At 42.5% G+C, this 15,472-nt stretch overlaps 1 protein-coding gene across 1 annotated transcript in view; it reads right to left on the bottom strand.

Moving 5' to 3' along the window:
- Positions 1-14,950, bottom strand: part of GRIN2B (glutamate ionotropic receptor NMDA type subunit 2B) — a 651,979-nt gene extending 637,029 nt beyond the window's left edge. Inside the window, exon 1 of the mRNA XM_082421982.1 lies at positions 1,953-14,950. The gene's annotated coding sequence lies outside the window, so the exon portion shown is untranslated. The remainder of the gene's footprint in view (positions 1-1,952) is intronic.
- Between the last annotated feature and the right edge of the window lie 522 nt (positions 14,951-15,472).

Genomic DNA, 15,472 nt, shown 5'->3' with positions numbered 1-15,472 from the left:
TTTTTAGCCTAGGAGAAATGACAACGTTTCTGGTTCTGCTGTGAGATGTAGGGGTGAATTTTAAACTGCTGAGTTATAATTAATCCTTTGTAACACCGCAGAAGCAAAACATCTGTGATCCTCGTGCAGTAAAAAAACCCTGTACCAAGCACGTAAGTAAGTAAAACAAATAAAATGCACACGAAACAAGGCATTGAGGACGATTCTCACTAAAGCAGCCCGAGATTTGTGCTTCGACATATAATTGAGACAGGCTCAAAAGGCCTTGCGACATCGTGACACGTTGCTCACTTTGGCCAGCAGAGGGAGACGAGTGAGTCGTCCAGCACCAAATGGAGCCACACCCCGAAAATGGTTGCTTATTATCTGTCTCTTCTCTGATTTCTCAAAAACCACAAGAAGAAAATGAAAAATTCTTGTCCAGAAACGCTGCAGTTTTCAAAACTGAGGTAAAAAGTCACGTAACATAAAATTAGCCATTTTAGAGTGTACATTTAATACCTCCACAGTATTGTACAATTATTCCCTGTCTAGTTCCAACACATAAGAAATGCTTGAGTTTCGTGCAGAGAGAACTCACAAACGCCCAGCCCTGTCCTCTCCTCATTCCCTCGCATTCCCGGTTTTGCCTCCACCGGCATCGCGTTGGGAATGGTTCCCGCGCATTCTCCGAACAGCCTTCTTCACTGAACAATCCACAGAACCTGATCCAGGGTTAAAATTACATGTTCGAAAACCAAAACCATCTCAAGTCTTCAGTTCTTTCTCTGGGAATCGCGCAGTTACAACAGCCAGTATGAGGAACTGTGTAAAAATTCTATACATATTATGTTTTGCCCTTTCTCAACAAAGAAATGAATATTTTGATTTAAATACAGTTACAAAACAGAAATTAACAATGTAATGCACCAACACCTTCCAGCCTTTGATGTGAAATTTAAAGTTACTTCCAACCAGAGTGAAAATTTAAGATGTTTCTAGGTTAGAACGAGAGCCAAGGTTTTAAGGGCACCATGTCAACTGGTTAGATAACAAATTTGAGAAAAACAGAACTAAACAGTTAATGTTAACACAAGCTGAAGGTTTACAACCTAAATCCACTATTTTATTAAAGAATTTAATCTACTTCATGGGGCCTTGGCCCAGGGAAGGGTAAAAAAATGCCAAACTGGAGAGGCAGGGGGGAGGGGAATTGCTGGTGGTGACTCTGGGAAAACAGGAGGGAGGGAAACTGAAGAGCAAATGAGGCCGGATCCGCCCTCACAAAGAGGCAGAAACTGTCTCAACAGCCACCAAATCCAGTTCAGGGCGGTTTGAGCCAGTTTCTGAGCTGGATTGAGAACAACAGCCTCGGCTGAGACTTGACGAGGGTGAACTGGAAAATACAAAATGGACTTTGCAGAAAGAAGTGGAGTTGGCCTGGACCCGCAGGAGCCTAAAGCTGCTTCCTGGAGTGGCAAAGTCAGATAAAATATAAGGCCTGGAGCCGGAACAGCGGCCTATTGCGGAAGGAAAAAACGACAGAGCAATGCCTCTGTGCCTGGATCCAGTCCGCATTTTCCCTCTTACTGCCCCTAATTGTGGCTGGTAAGGGAAAAGGGCCTCAGGGTATCAGTTTTCAGAGAAAGCTGGCTGCGGTGTGGGGGAGGGGAGGATTATGTGTCCGGAGGTTTAATGAGGGTGCTGGGGGGGGAGGGGGTAGAATGTGTGAGAGGGTCTGAAGGAGAGGGAAGGACACTTCACACCCTGCAGTTCACACCGCCTTTTCGCACCTCTGCTGCATTATTGCACAACCTCAGTATACACGGCACAAAGGTGTCCTGGGAGCACCGTGCATACACTTGGCCCTTGTACATATAATTACCAGGCTCCTGCGGCCCTGTGCGTTAACGACAGTGCCGTCCACATGCTCTTTTCATTCGTGCTCTAAAATACATACAAGCTGTACATACCTTCTCAACCGAGGGACACAGCAGTATTAGGTAAGCGTGGAATGACGCCCCTGACCGCGCTTCCCCTCCCCCAGGTGCCGGAACCTGGGACATCTGTTTAGTCCCACCCTCAGGTGGCTCCTCTGAGAGCCCAGCCGTCTGAGCTGTGGTCCGCAGCTGTCGAGGGTGTGCACATCCTGCGGCCAGGTTGGGCTCGGAGCCTTCCTGGACCAGTTACATTTCCTGACCACCCGCCCCACCCCTTGCCAAACTCCAAAGGCTGCCTAGGAATTCGAGCCCAAGTCCCGACCTAGCTGGGGGGGGGGGGCGGGGCAGGGCAGGGCAGATTTCGGGGTAGGGGTGCTGAACTCCCTTTCCCCTGAGTATCCCAAGGATGTTTAGAATCTTCCAGAGGCACAAGATAAGTGTCTCCAGACCCCAAGGCTTGTTTGAATTGGAAGGCAGCCCTGGTGCGGGGAGGGCTGTGAGGACCCCTGTGAGCGTACGGATCTCTCTCACACACACACGAACACACACGAACATGCACACTCAATTAAAACCGGCTCTGTGGGGTTTCAGAATCCCCTGAGAGATTGGGGGAGGGGAGAGGGAGAAGGTCAAACTAAAAGATGTCACCGTGCTATTTTAATCTTTATACCATAGACGTATGGGTGGACAATTGGAACACATCCGCTGTGCATCATTTATGTGCAACAATCTTTCATAAACGAAGCTTGTCACTAGCATGTCCTAGTTGACGCTATTACACAAATAACTTACGCAGCACTTTTACATTCATTTCATTAACTGTTAGACTAGGGCTGCTATAGACTCTGCTAGAGGTTTTTTTGTTGTTTGGGGTTTTTCAGTTTGTTTTTTAGTAGGGGACAGTGTTTCTCCCCACAAGAACATGCAGGCGGCTATAGAAGCGATGACGATAACAGTAATAATCAGAATCATAATACTGAGAGCTTACTATAAGCCAGACACAGTACCAAGTGTTTCATACATTAAATTATCTTATTCAGTACTCACCATATTCCTCGGAGTTAGACATTATCGCTCCCATTCTAGAGATGAGGAAAATGGAGCTTGGAGAGATTAGGTATTTCATCAAATTAAGTGGCAGACCAAGATTCTGGTTGAATCTTTGCTTTTAACCCCCTGCTAAACTGCCACCTCCCTGGCAAATAGTTACAAACTTTTTTCCAGACCCTACTGTGTGTCAGCCTCCTTTCGGCTGGGGGGTAAGATGGTTACGTGAGAGGCAAGGATTGGTTCAGCGATGAGGACGTGGTTCCTGCCTTCAACAAGCTTTCAATCTAACGGCTGTTTTTTCAAGGACAGTTCAGGGCTGCCGTACAAGGGATTATTTTTTTTCTGCCTCTGGGTTCCAGAGGCCATCTGGGAATTATAGTTTGGAATTTCCCTGCCATTTCCATGCTGTGCGGGAGGAACATTTGAAGTCAGGACTGCCCTGGTACTAGCAGACAGCACCGGCAGACCGGGTGGAAAGGGGCAGGGCGAGGCCTCTGGGGAGCCGTAGCCATGGCAACCCAGCCTGCTTTCCAGAACAATGTATCTAACCAGGAAAACAGCTCCAGAGAGCTTTCTCTTCGTAATCCCCGCGGCCCGTCGGGCCAGGGAACGCACAAAGGGGATCCTTTCTTTGTAGAGAAATGACTCTTTACAGGGCCCAGAACAAAGAAAAACATTTGTTGTATAAGGTCCGTCTTTGTATTTGGCTGGAATAAAATCAACAAAGCGCAGTTACTTATTTCCTCTCCACTATTCACAGGAAATGAACACAGCTTTGTTGCGCAAGCTTCCTATTTTGGGGTAATATTTGTTTAACTTTTGTTTTATCCCCATTTTACAGATGGGAGATTAGTAATCATGAATGAACTGGCTGTCCGTAAAACTATAATTAAAACACTGCTGCGTCCTTTATGAAGGCCTTGTGAAGCTGGCCCTGCCTTTTTGCCTATTTTATAATAATTCTACAGATAATGTGAAACAGGGTTGATGTCCACGTGCTCAGGGGCCTGGGAGCTACCAGGTCTCCCTGGGCTCAAGCCCTCCCACTCTGGGCTTCCAGCCACTCGCCACCCTCCCCCCCACCCCCAGCCAGCAACCAGCAACCGCAGCCTGGAGGAGGAGGTGAAGGAGGAGGCGGAGCAGGGGGAGGGGAAAGAAGGGTAAGGGGGAGGAAAGTGAGAGGGGACAGCAGAGGCGAGGAAGGGGGAGGGGAGGAGGAGAAGGAATGAGAAAGACATTCCAGCCCCACCCCTGCAAGTCTCCACTCCAGCAGTTCAGAAACTCCTGCTCAGAAGGCTGAAAGAAGACAGTGTGCCGACCAGTGACTGTACTCCTCCAGGCTTTCAAGTGATCTACAGCCAGACTACACCCGTAGCATTGAAGACTGTAGCTTTGCTGAGCCAGGGCGTGACCTCCCTAAAGATGACATCAGGACCGTGGTGTCAATCCCCAGCCGCAAGACCAAGAACAAAAGTTACTATAAGCTCAATAACAAACGATCTTCCATAAAAGCCCACACCTATAAATAATGTAATTTTTAAACAGTTACGAACCAGAAGGAGTAAGAGCTCAGCTACCTCATGGTAATAAAAGCCCTGCTACCTGATTCTGGGTGCCCCAAGGGAGCCCAATCCATCATAAAATCTCCAAGACCAAAATCAGATTGGCCTGCCTCAACATTGCCTCTTTGTGCAGTGATGGGGGAGGAAGGAAAATGGGTCACATTCTCCTCCAGGTGAATTTATAGGAATTGCCTGAGGATCTTCTTCAAACTACACTTTCTACCCCATCCCCAGAGATTCTGCTGCCAGAGGATGACTTAATGATAGGTGTCACCCCCCCCCCCAACTTGGAACAAAGTTGAGAACCACTGCCAGTGTCACCGTTGTAAAGAGTTAATTGGATGAACTATTGATACTAAATTAAGGCCTAAATTTGTTGACCTTTCCCCTGTTAATAATATTTCAGCAGATACTGTTAGCTTACCCTGCTTTAGGAAGTACAAACAATGGATCTTTACAGTGAATTTCTAAAAACTCTGAGAGTGTTGGAAATTCCTAGAACTCAGGGACTTAAAATCCCTCTCCCCACATTTGATCCTTGTAGTATCAAATATTCATTCAACATTCATTGAACACTTCTTAACGATCAGGCACTATGTTACTTTTCACTACACTAAACCTGTGAATTTTAAAAATCATGTAAAACATGAAACTTACTTTCAAAGAGCTTACAGGATGGGAAGGAAGATACCCAGGAAGTCAGCTATTGCAGAATGGTATGATACATGCTTTGTAAAGATGGGAACAAGAAGGTGTGTGTGGGAGGAGAAAAGGACATGAAAAACAGAGTAAGCCTGGGTGGAGCAGTGAGATAATCGGAGAGCTTCTTGTCAAAAGCTGAAAAATGAGATGGAGTTAGCTAGAGTGATACCAGAGCTCGGAGTCAGAAGTTAGTTTTAGTTCCAGATTATCAGTCAGTCAGCTTTCAGGCAGACATAAAAAAAACTCAAAAGAAAAAGTAATCCAAATTGGAAAAGAAGGAGTAAAACTGTCACTGTTTGCAGATGACATGATACTATACATAGAAAATCCTAAAGATGCCACCAGAAAACTACTGGTGCTAATCAATGAATTTGGTAAAGTTGCAGGATACAAAATTAATGTACAGAAATCTCTTGCATTCCTATACAGTAGCAATTAAAGATCAGAAAGAGAATTTAAGGAAACAATCCCATTTACCATTTCAACAAATAGGAATAAACCTACCTAAGGAGGCTAAAGACCTGTACTCAGAAAACTATAAGATAGTGATGAAAGAAATCAAAGATGACACAAACAGATGGAGAGATATACCATGTTCTTGGATTGGAAGAATAAATATTGTGAAAATGACTATACTATCCAAAGCAATCTACAGATTCAATGCAATCCCTATCAAATTACCAATGGCATTTTTCACAGAATTAGAACAAAAACTTTTACAACTTGTATGGAAACACAAAAGACCCCAAATAACAAAAGCAATCTTGAGAAAGAAAAACAGAGCTGGAGGAATCAGGCTCCCTGCCTTCAGACTAAACTACAAAGCTACAGTAATCAAGACAGTATGGTACTGGCAGAAAAGCAGAAATATAGATCAATGGAACAGGATAGAAAGCCCAGAGATAAACCCACGCACCTATGGTCACCTAATCTATGACAAAGGAGAAAAGACAGTCTCTCTAATAAGTGGTGCTGGGAAAACTGGACAGCTACATGTAAAAGAATGAAACTAGAACACCCCCTAACACCATACACACAAATAAACTCAAAATGGATTAAAGAGCTAAATGTAAGGCTGAACACTCTAAAACTCTCAGAGGAAAACATAGGCAGAACACTCTTTGACATAAATCACAGCAAGATCTTTTTTGACCCACCTCCTAGAGTAATGAAAATAAAAACAAAAATAAACAAATGGGACCTAATTAAACTTAAAAGCTTTTGCACAGTAAAGGAGACCATAAACAAGATGAAAAGACAACCCTCAGAATGAGAGAAAATATTTGCAAATGAAGCAGCTGACAAGGGATTAATCTCCAAAATATACAAACAGCTCATGCATCTCAATATCAAAAAAACAAACAATCCAATCAAAAAATGGGTGGAAGACCTAAATAGACTTTTCTCGAAAGAAGACATGCAGATGGCCAAGAGGCACATGAAAAATGCTCAACATCACTAATTATTAGGGAAATGCAAATCAAAACTACAATGAGGTACCACCTCATACCAATCAGAATGGCCATCATCAAAAAATCTACAAAAAATAAATGCTGCAGAGGGTGTGGAGAAAAGGGAACCATCTTACACTGTTGGTGGGAATGTAAATGGATACAGCCACTATGGAGAACAGTATGGAGGTTCCTTAAAAAACTAAAAATAGAACTACCATATGACCCAGTAATCCCACTCCTGGGCATATACCTGGAGAAAACCATAATTCCAAAAAATACATGCACCCCAATGTTCAGTGCAGCACTGTTTACAATAGCCAGGACATGGAAGCAGCCTAAATGTCCATCAACAGAGGAATGGATAAAGAAGATGTGGTACCTATGTACAATGGAATATTACTCAGCCATAAAAAGGAACAAAATTGTGCCATTTGTGGAGACGTGGTTAGAGACTGTCATACAGAGTGAAGTAAGTCAGAAAGAGAAAAACAAATATCGTGTATTAATGCATATATGTGGAGTTTAGAAAAATGGTACAGATGAACCTACTTGCAAAGCAGAAATAGAGACATAGAGAACAAACATATGGACACCAAGGGGAGAGAGGGGATGGGATGGATTGGGAGATTGGGATTGACATATGCACACTACTATGTATGAAGTAGACAGCTGGTGAGTGCCTACTGTATAGCACAGGGGAAAAAAAGAAGGTACAATCTGTTTGCAGGACATATATTAAGTTAGCCTTTAAAATGCATTCCAAAAAAAAAGGCATTCCAATGTACATTAGGTGCAGACAAATATTGTTTAATTCCTCTTATATGAGGTACCTAGAATAGTCAAATTCATAGAGTCAGAAGTACACTGGTAGATGCCGGGGGGAGGGGGAGTGGGGAGTTAGTGTTTAAAGGGGACAGAGTTTCAGTTTAGGAAGGCGAAAAATTCGGGAGATGGATGATGGTGAGAGTTGCACAACAATGTGAATGTACTCAGTGCCACTGAACTGTACAGTTAAATATGGTTAAAATAGTATGTTTTATATTATGTGACTTTTACCACAATAAAAAAAAAATAAGGAAAAAAAATACTCAAATGATAAAGGCAAAGAGGGGAACTTGAAGTCCAGTAGGTCAGGACCTTTGCAGGACTGGAACTAGAGGACTAGCCTAGCAGGAGAACTGATCTGTTTCCTTGCCCAGGAGGCTTCCATGCATCTTGTTAGAATAAGAGCCACTTCACAAGCATGAAGAATCCTGCAAAAAGTGAGCTACTGACCTGCAGATCTCAACACTGCAGCACTTTAACATTTCAATATGTTATTTATAACTTTAGGTTTATTAGCGCAATTACACATTATTGGACCTGATATCAGAGTGCGATTAAATACCTGATGCTGAGTCAATACTGTTTTCACTGAAATTTTCAGTTAGTCTGCTAAGACCTGTTCACACATGCTATGCTAAGATCTAGCACCAGCAATTAAGCTAGGATCTCTCCCGTACCACGTGCCTAACATCTGATCTATTCAACCACTTCAGCTCTTAAAGAACAGGAAAAGAGAGATTCCTTAAGAGGTTTGCGAATGTTGGAGGGTAGAGTGTGGAAAGTCTGTTTTCATACTACAACCCCAATTTCTGGTCCCTCCAGCAAGCAGCTTTTTCAGACACTGCTTTTCTCCTGGTAACTCATCAGTGGTGTTCACCAAATATTTCCTCGTTTCCAGTTTCTGGTCACAACATAAGATTGAATTATCTGATCACTGTGAAATTAGGTATACATACTTTGGTCAATAAGATAGGAGAGGAGGTGGTATGTGTCATTTCCAGGAAAAAGCTTTAGGACGCAGTAAACCATTCACCACTTTCCCATCCCATCTCTGGGAGATCACAGAAGCAAGTGTTGAGCTGAAAACCTCTTTCAGCCGGAGTCTTCTAGCCAAACCACACTGGTAGGTAGGATGAGAGAGAAATGAACTTTTGGTGTGTTATGCCATTAAGAATTGGTGGCTATTTGTTACACAGCATGCTCTAGACTATCTTGATTGAGTCACCTCAATGTCCATTCCTGTACCCTACTTCCTTCCCAACAGAAGTCACTATCTCTATACAGTCTTCTGTTTTCAGAGAAGCTGACTCCAGCTCCAGCTCAGGGTGGTGGATCTTGTTCAACATAAGCCAATCATGGTAATATTCTCTTACCAGTCAGTGATTGAGAAATTGGAATGTGACCTAAGTCTGGCCGGTGAAATGTACAAAGAAGTCTGCTGGGAAGCCTCAGAAAAGTTTCTCAAAAGAATTTAAAAAAAAGAGAGAAAGAGAAGAGTTACTCCTTTCTTCCCCTAACTGTTGTCATATATAGATATGACACTAGTTATCTAGCACTATGTTGCAATTTACATTTATTATCTCGAATATTTAGTATTCCACAGTGTAAGTCAGGAATTCAGGAGCAGCTTAGCTGGGTGGCTCTGGCTCAGGATCTCTCATGAAGTTGTGGTTGAGATATTTGCTAGGGCTGCAGTCATCTGAAGGCTTGACCAGAGCTAGGAGATTTACTTCTAAGATGGTGCCCTCACATGGCTGTTGGCAGCAGGTCTCAGTTCATTGCTGGTTCTTGGCAGGAGGCTTGTTACTTGCCTTGTGGACCTTTCCATAGGGTTAATTGAGTGTCCTCATGACATGGTAGCTGGCTTTCCCCAGAGTAAGTGATCCGAGAGAAAGTATACGGAGGAAACCACAATGCCTTTATGTCCTAATTTCAGGAGCAACACGCTGTCGTTTCCATGACATTCTGTTCGTAAAAACTGCATCACTAAATGAAGCCCACATTTAAGAGGAGGGGGATTATGCTCCACTTTGCAGGGAGGAATATTACAAAATTTGTAGGTATGTTTTAAACCAACACAGATGGAACAGCAGGAAGGCTGTGCTGAGATTATGAGGGGCTCCCGCCTAAGGGTCCTCTCATGCTGAGGAAAACAGAGCAGATGTGGAAAGGCCCTTGATGGCGCTACTAAGCCTGCAACCTACCCTGGACTACTAGTTATGCGAGAAAAAATAAATTTCTTCACTGACTATTTTCGCATGTTTGAGATGAGGTTGGCTGATATTTGCAACTGGAGTTGATATTCAGCATATGTGATCATCTATAGGTATTGTAAATTAACATATATATCAATATATAAATGTAAAAAAATTAAATATAATTTCCATTTCTAAATTATAAAGGATATATGTATATATATGTGTGTGTATATCTGTATAAAACTTTTTATTTATAAAAGATATGTGTGTATATGTGTATATATATATATATGTGTGTGTGTGTGTATCTGTATAAAACTTTTTATCCTTGTAGGTATGGATGTGTCTGTGTAGAACTGTGTACCATAGGATAAAAGCTGGGTGCAGATTGTTCTTCAAATTATTCTAATTTCCAAGTAATTTGTTGATTTTTCAAAATATTTGGTGTTACTCTTTGATGCAGCTCTCCCTAGCTAAAAGATGCTCCAGTATGAGTCATGATTCCATGGACAGAACTGCCATAAAATTTTTCCAACATTTTAATTGAATTGATAGGCATCAAGTGGCTTGTAATATAAATAAGCTTTCAATTTTTCTTAACACCAGCAGTGTTTTTCACGGTGCTGATTTCTCAGTTTCTGCTGAACTAAAAGCCATTCTATTCAAAATTTTTCTAGTAAAACATTTTTAATAATAATTAATTTTTATATAATCAATATACATATTATCAACAATCAGAGAGGCAACACCACTTAAAAATAAGACAAAGATAATCCTTCAGGCCAGATGAAAGGTGGCAATTAATGTGTGCTCATGTGCCAGGTTAGGTTGCCTGGGTTCAAATGCTGGCTGGTCAAATAAATCTTAAATTATTTTCTATGCCTCAATTTTCTCATTTTAAAAATATGATTGGGGACTTCCCTGGTGGCACAATGGTTAAGAATCCGCCTGCCAATGCAGGGGACGTGGGTTCAATCCCTGGTCTGGGAAGATCCCACATGCCGCGGAGCAACTAAGCCCATGCGCCACAACTACTGAGCCTGTGAGCCACAGCTACTGAAGCCCGCGCTCCTAGACCCCGTGCTCCACAACAGGAGAAGCCACCGCAATAAGAAGCCCGTGGACCGCAATGAAGGGTAGCCCCTGCTCGCCGCAACTAGAGAAAACCCGCGTGGAGCAATGAAGCCAAAAATAATAAGTAAAATTTTAAAAAAAAAGAATTATTTAAAAAAAATGTGATTGATGATGATTTCTTAAATGAGTTAATATACTTTTAGACTAGAACCTGACACAGAGAAAACGTATTAGTTAACATTTTTATTGATAAAATTAATGTTCTTCATCAATGGGCATTCCATGAGTTTTAATGAATTCATCACCCTTAAATGGATATGAAATTCAACATGAATATTAAAAAGTGGTTTCTATACCTCAGATCACTCTTGGCTCCAACCTGACTCCAAGAGCCTTGCCTTTTCCTGCATCTTCCCCTCTGTTTTGAGAGTATCTGCAACGCCAGCAGAAAGTACAGAGCTCTATCTATCCATGGCTACATTTGCCCCTGCTATGACCTGCCCACTGCATTTTTCTCTCCTTTTTTCGCTCAAAGCTAAGATTCTACAGAGACTACAGCTCCCAAAAGCAGTTGTATGAGGGTCACTCGGGACCATCAACAGGGGATTCTTAGGTGTATCCTGGGTCTTGGATGCTGGAGTGCCAGAGCCACATCCGAGGCCCAGTCTTCCCCACTGGGCTTAGGACCCAACTCTCACCAAGGCAGGTGCCTTGTAGATGTGGGCTAGACAAGTGGCGCCAGAGCCCAGCCCAGTAGTGACTGGCATGGACATCAACCAATCAGAAAGGACACTGGTCACAGTTCTGAAGCAGGGTCATTTACCCTTTAGCTGCTTGAATTTAGGAAGGTCTGGGAGGTTCCAGGGCGGGGGGCCAGGATGGTCAGGGCTGCAAGGATGAGGAGAGACTCATAGGCTTAGGGCATTATTCTTATTGCCAAAGAAGTATTTAAAACAAAAACAAAAAACAGTGCTTCCACACCAGTGCATAAGTGGACTTCATACAGAGGGAAACTCGTGTTTGAGAATGACAGATGTTAATTTATCTTACAACCCTTCACCATAACTCAGACTACTGATTGGGAAAAACCTGTGTTATGGGAGATATCCCGGAAGATCTCCACATGGAGCTCAGCCCTGGTAATAATTTTTTTTAATGTTTATTGTTTTATTGTTTATATTTTTAAAATTTATCAACAAAGAGTACTAAAATATCATGCATGTTATTCTTAAGCAAAGTAGGTCAAGGTCATGAGAGTCTTTTTATGAAATATGTTTACATATCTGCACTAAGAAAGAATGAATGATCTATGCAAATCCACTGCCTGAGGCTCTTTCTCTAAGGCAAATATCTTCCCAAAGGGATAAGAGAGAAACTTGTCCCTTTATATCCCAAAGAGAACAAAAGAAAGATGCACACAGATTTCACTTTGGGAAGAATTCTAATTGAATGTCTCCACTGAGTATCTTTACCATTATTACGCAATTAGGAAAACAAGAACCAATTTAGTTATTTCAACCAGAAGATATTTAAATAAAGGAATTGGTTAAACTTGTTGGGAAGTCTGGAGAGGGGAAAGTGACCTTTGAGTAATCAACACTACCATTCCCAGGCTAGGAGAGCAAAATCATTAAGCAGAGGCCAAGGGTGTGTGCAGGTGAGGTTTCTGTTATTGGAGCCCAGCTGCCTGAGCTGCAGCCCAGGAACCTGCAACCATCGGCTGCTGATCGAGTCACTGCAGTTTTCCCTGCCCCAGACATCACTGCTACTGTTGCCTCTGCCACCAGTACTATTGCCACCTCCATTCTTTTATCACTGGTGCAGTCTTTGTTGTTTCAACCACTGTTTGAAACTGGAAAAAGAGAGTTACATCTCCCCTCCTCTTGCTTTTAATCTCCCTCCATTGGCAGGATCTGACCAAAAATCATTGGATATATGTAAGTTACAGAATATGAGCACCTTACAATGTCCAGCAGAGCACACAAGTGTGAGAATGAGGGCTGAGAACAAATAAGTAAATCACCAGCCTGAGAGGTTGTAAGGCAGTTACACCACGTGGACCTAACATGGTCGAGACACTCTCTCACCTCCCTTGGAAGGTTCTCTGAAGACACTCAATAGTAAAGCTGCAGGCAGCCACTCAAGAGTCTTCAGCCTTCAGACACTGAGGGTGCAGAACTATATTAGGAGACTAGGAAACTTCACACAATTGTAGATTCCCACCTTCAAGCAAAGGATAAGGGACAAAAGCAGTACTGGTAAAATCTAAATATTGTTTTTGTGAGTAAATCTGATGGCGGGAAAAGGACATGTGAAATCCCATGGCCTTTTTCTCTTGGTATCCTAAAATTCTGTCTCGCTGAGATTAAAGTGCAATCTTACCCAGGGATGAAAAGCATCATTATATTTGGAAGTCTAAAACTGCAAGCCATTGATATTAGGGCAATATAGATGGAGAGGATAAGGAATAACTTCAAACACTAGCCCCAAGTTACGAGGGTGGGCATTCTGTGGAAATAAAAACAAAGACCTATAGCAAGGGGATCAGCCGCTATCACTCGTGTTTTGGCAAAGACTCAAAGGCAGGCAGAGGAGTGGGAAAACTTCATAGTGAAAAAAAGGGAAGGCTTCAAATATGCCCCAAATAAAGGCCATTGGCATGGGGAAACGGTAGGCAAGCTAACTAGAAGTGGGGCATCCTACACGATAGGTTAGTGTGCATGTATGGCTTTTTCTGGTTGGTCCGCAGTTGGAAATGGAAACAAAAATTCGGGAAGCTATCAATTATTAATCAAGTCTTGGCCATATGGGGCTAGTTGTCACAGGGGTTATTGTTTGGTTTCCTGGACTATCATTAGAGATAGCAATCTGACTTCTACAAGTCTGACTTGCGTGCTGGCTTTCTGAGCTGGTTATTGTAAATAATGGATTGGTTTCTGGGACAGGTAGCTTCAGGTTATGGGTGTAGGGGAGAAAAAACTTTTCTCCTACCCTCTTAGGTTCAGTGCCTGTGCTCTGAGAATTAAGCTGACAAAAGACCAATCAAGAGGAGAAAAGCACACAAGTTTTATTTGATGTTAATATTTTTACATGGTACGGGGGGCTTCAGAGAGAACTGGAAACCCCAAAGAAGTGGTTAGACTCACAGGCTGACATACCATTTTAACAAAGGGCTATAAATTGTGGTGAAATGACTAGACAAAGGAAAGGAGTTTACGCTTCTCTGGGCAGTAAATTGTGGGAAAGTGACTACAAAATAAATACACGGGGGAAACTAATGGAAGATAAGGGTTACTTTGCTAAGGTTTGTTTGTGCAGCCTCATCTTGGTGTTGACTCTCTGTCTCTGGTGATAAGAATGGTCTCTTCTTCCTGGCACCAGGAGGCCACCTTTCTCATGGGAAATTTATGATCTACTTTTAGGCAGAAAGGGGGAGGCCAGAGAGTCCTTCCTACATCTGTTGTTTCTCAATTGCCTTCAGGTCAAAATTATCAATATGCCAAAACATATTGATGTTCAGTGACATGTTCTGATCCCCCTTACAGGTCAGAGTTCTATTTTTATAGATGGTCCCGTCATTGTCCATTTGTATATTCAGTCTCTCAACTCCACATGGCAGTTGTAGGGTTGATATCATACTCCTTCTGACATGGATAATTCTATTAGGCCTGCTCCAGAATGAGGCAGTAGGAATTTACTTACTTCATGATGCTTAATGATTTTGCTGAGCAATACTGAGGCCAGGTTGAATATTAATAAGAGGAAAGCAATGTAACCAACTAATTTTCCCTAACATATGAAAAAAAAAAATGATAGTCAATTTTTAATCCTGCAAGGGGTATTTGAATTTCTCAACTTAATACCTGACACCTCATATGCATCTCTAATGGGTAAAATTTCAAGCTTGATAAAACGGAGAATTTTAGCCAATTATTTTGGGACAGCCCCATAACTGAGCTTAGGGCAGATTCTTTAGAAGCAGACCCTACACAGAAGATTTCAATGCAAGTAGTTTGAGAGGTGATCCTAGGAAGACTTGACTGGGAAAGGAGAGGTAAGGCAGTAATTAGCAAGTTACCCTTGGGGCTAGCTGAGGCTGAATCATGCTGGGAACCCCTGAGAGGTATCCCACCAGCTGGAGAGGAAGCTGAGGTATTTATTCTCTCATTCTTATCAGTCACTTGCTGAGGGTTTTTCCCAAGGGTGTTAACTCCCCAGCACTTAGAACCTGCTCTGCACCTAGGCTGAGAGAAAGCCACTGTCTGCATGTATAGAAACAGTAAGTAGTAGGGAAATGAGCATGGTGCTGATGGTATCTTCCACACTGGCCAAGAAAATGAGGCCTCAGATTCCCTATAAAGTACTGAGATCTAAGAGAATTCAAAAGTACCTTGTAGCAATTCTCCATGTTGCGTGCCTTCTTTCTCCCTTCCCTGTGAGTATGTGTATATAGTAAATCCCACAAAGGTACCATACTTCTGACTTCATTTTCATTTACACCCCAATGTCAGGCTCTGACCTGTTATTTCAGAATTGATTGGGGCTGGATTTGGGGAGAGAAAATTATATGCACCACAGTAGAAAACAATGAAAATAAAACGAAGTATTAGTGTTCCCACCCGATCTGATATCCTGAGGAAGACTTATCGCTTTTATTATTCTCCAGTCGGGAATGCATAACCTGAATC

The sequence above is a fragment of the Balaenoptera physalus genome (assembly GCF_965194825.1).
Source record: "Balaenoptera physalus genome assembly, chromosome: 13".
Classification (NCBI taxonomy): domain Eukaryota; kingdom Metazoa; phylum Chordata; class Mammalia; order Artiodactyla; family Balaenopteridae; genus Balaenoptera; species Balaenoptera physalus.
This window is presented reverse-complemented; position numbering and strand designations above follow the sequence as displayed.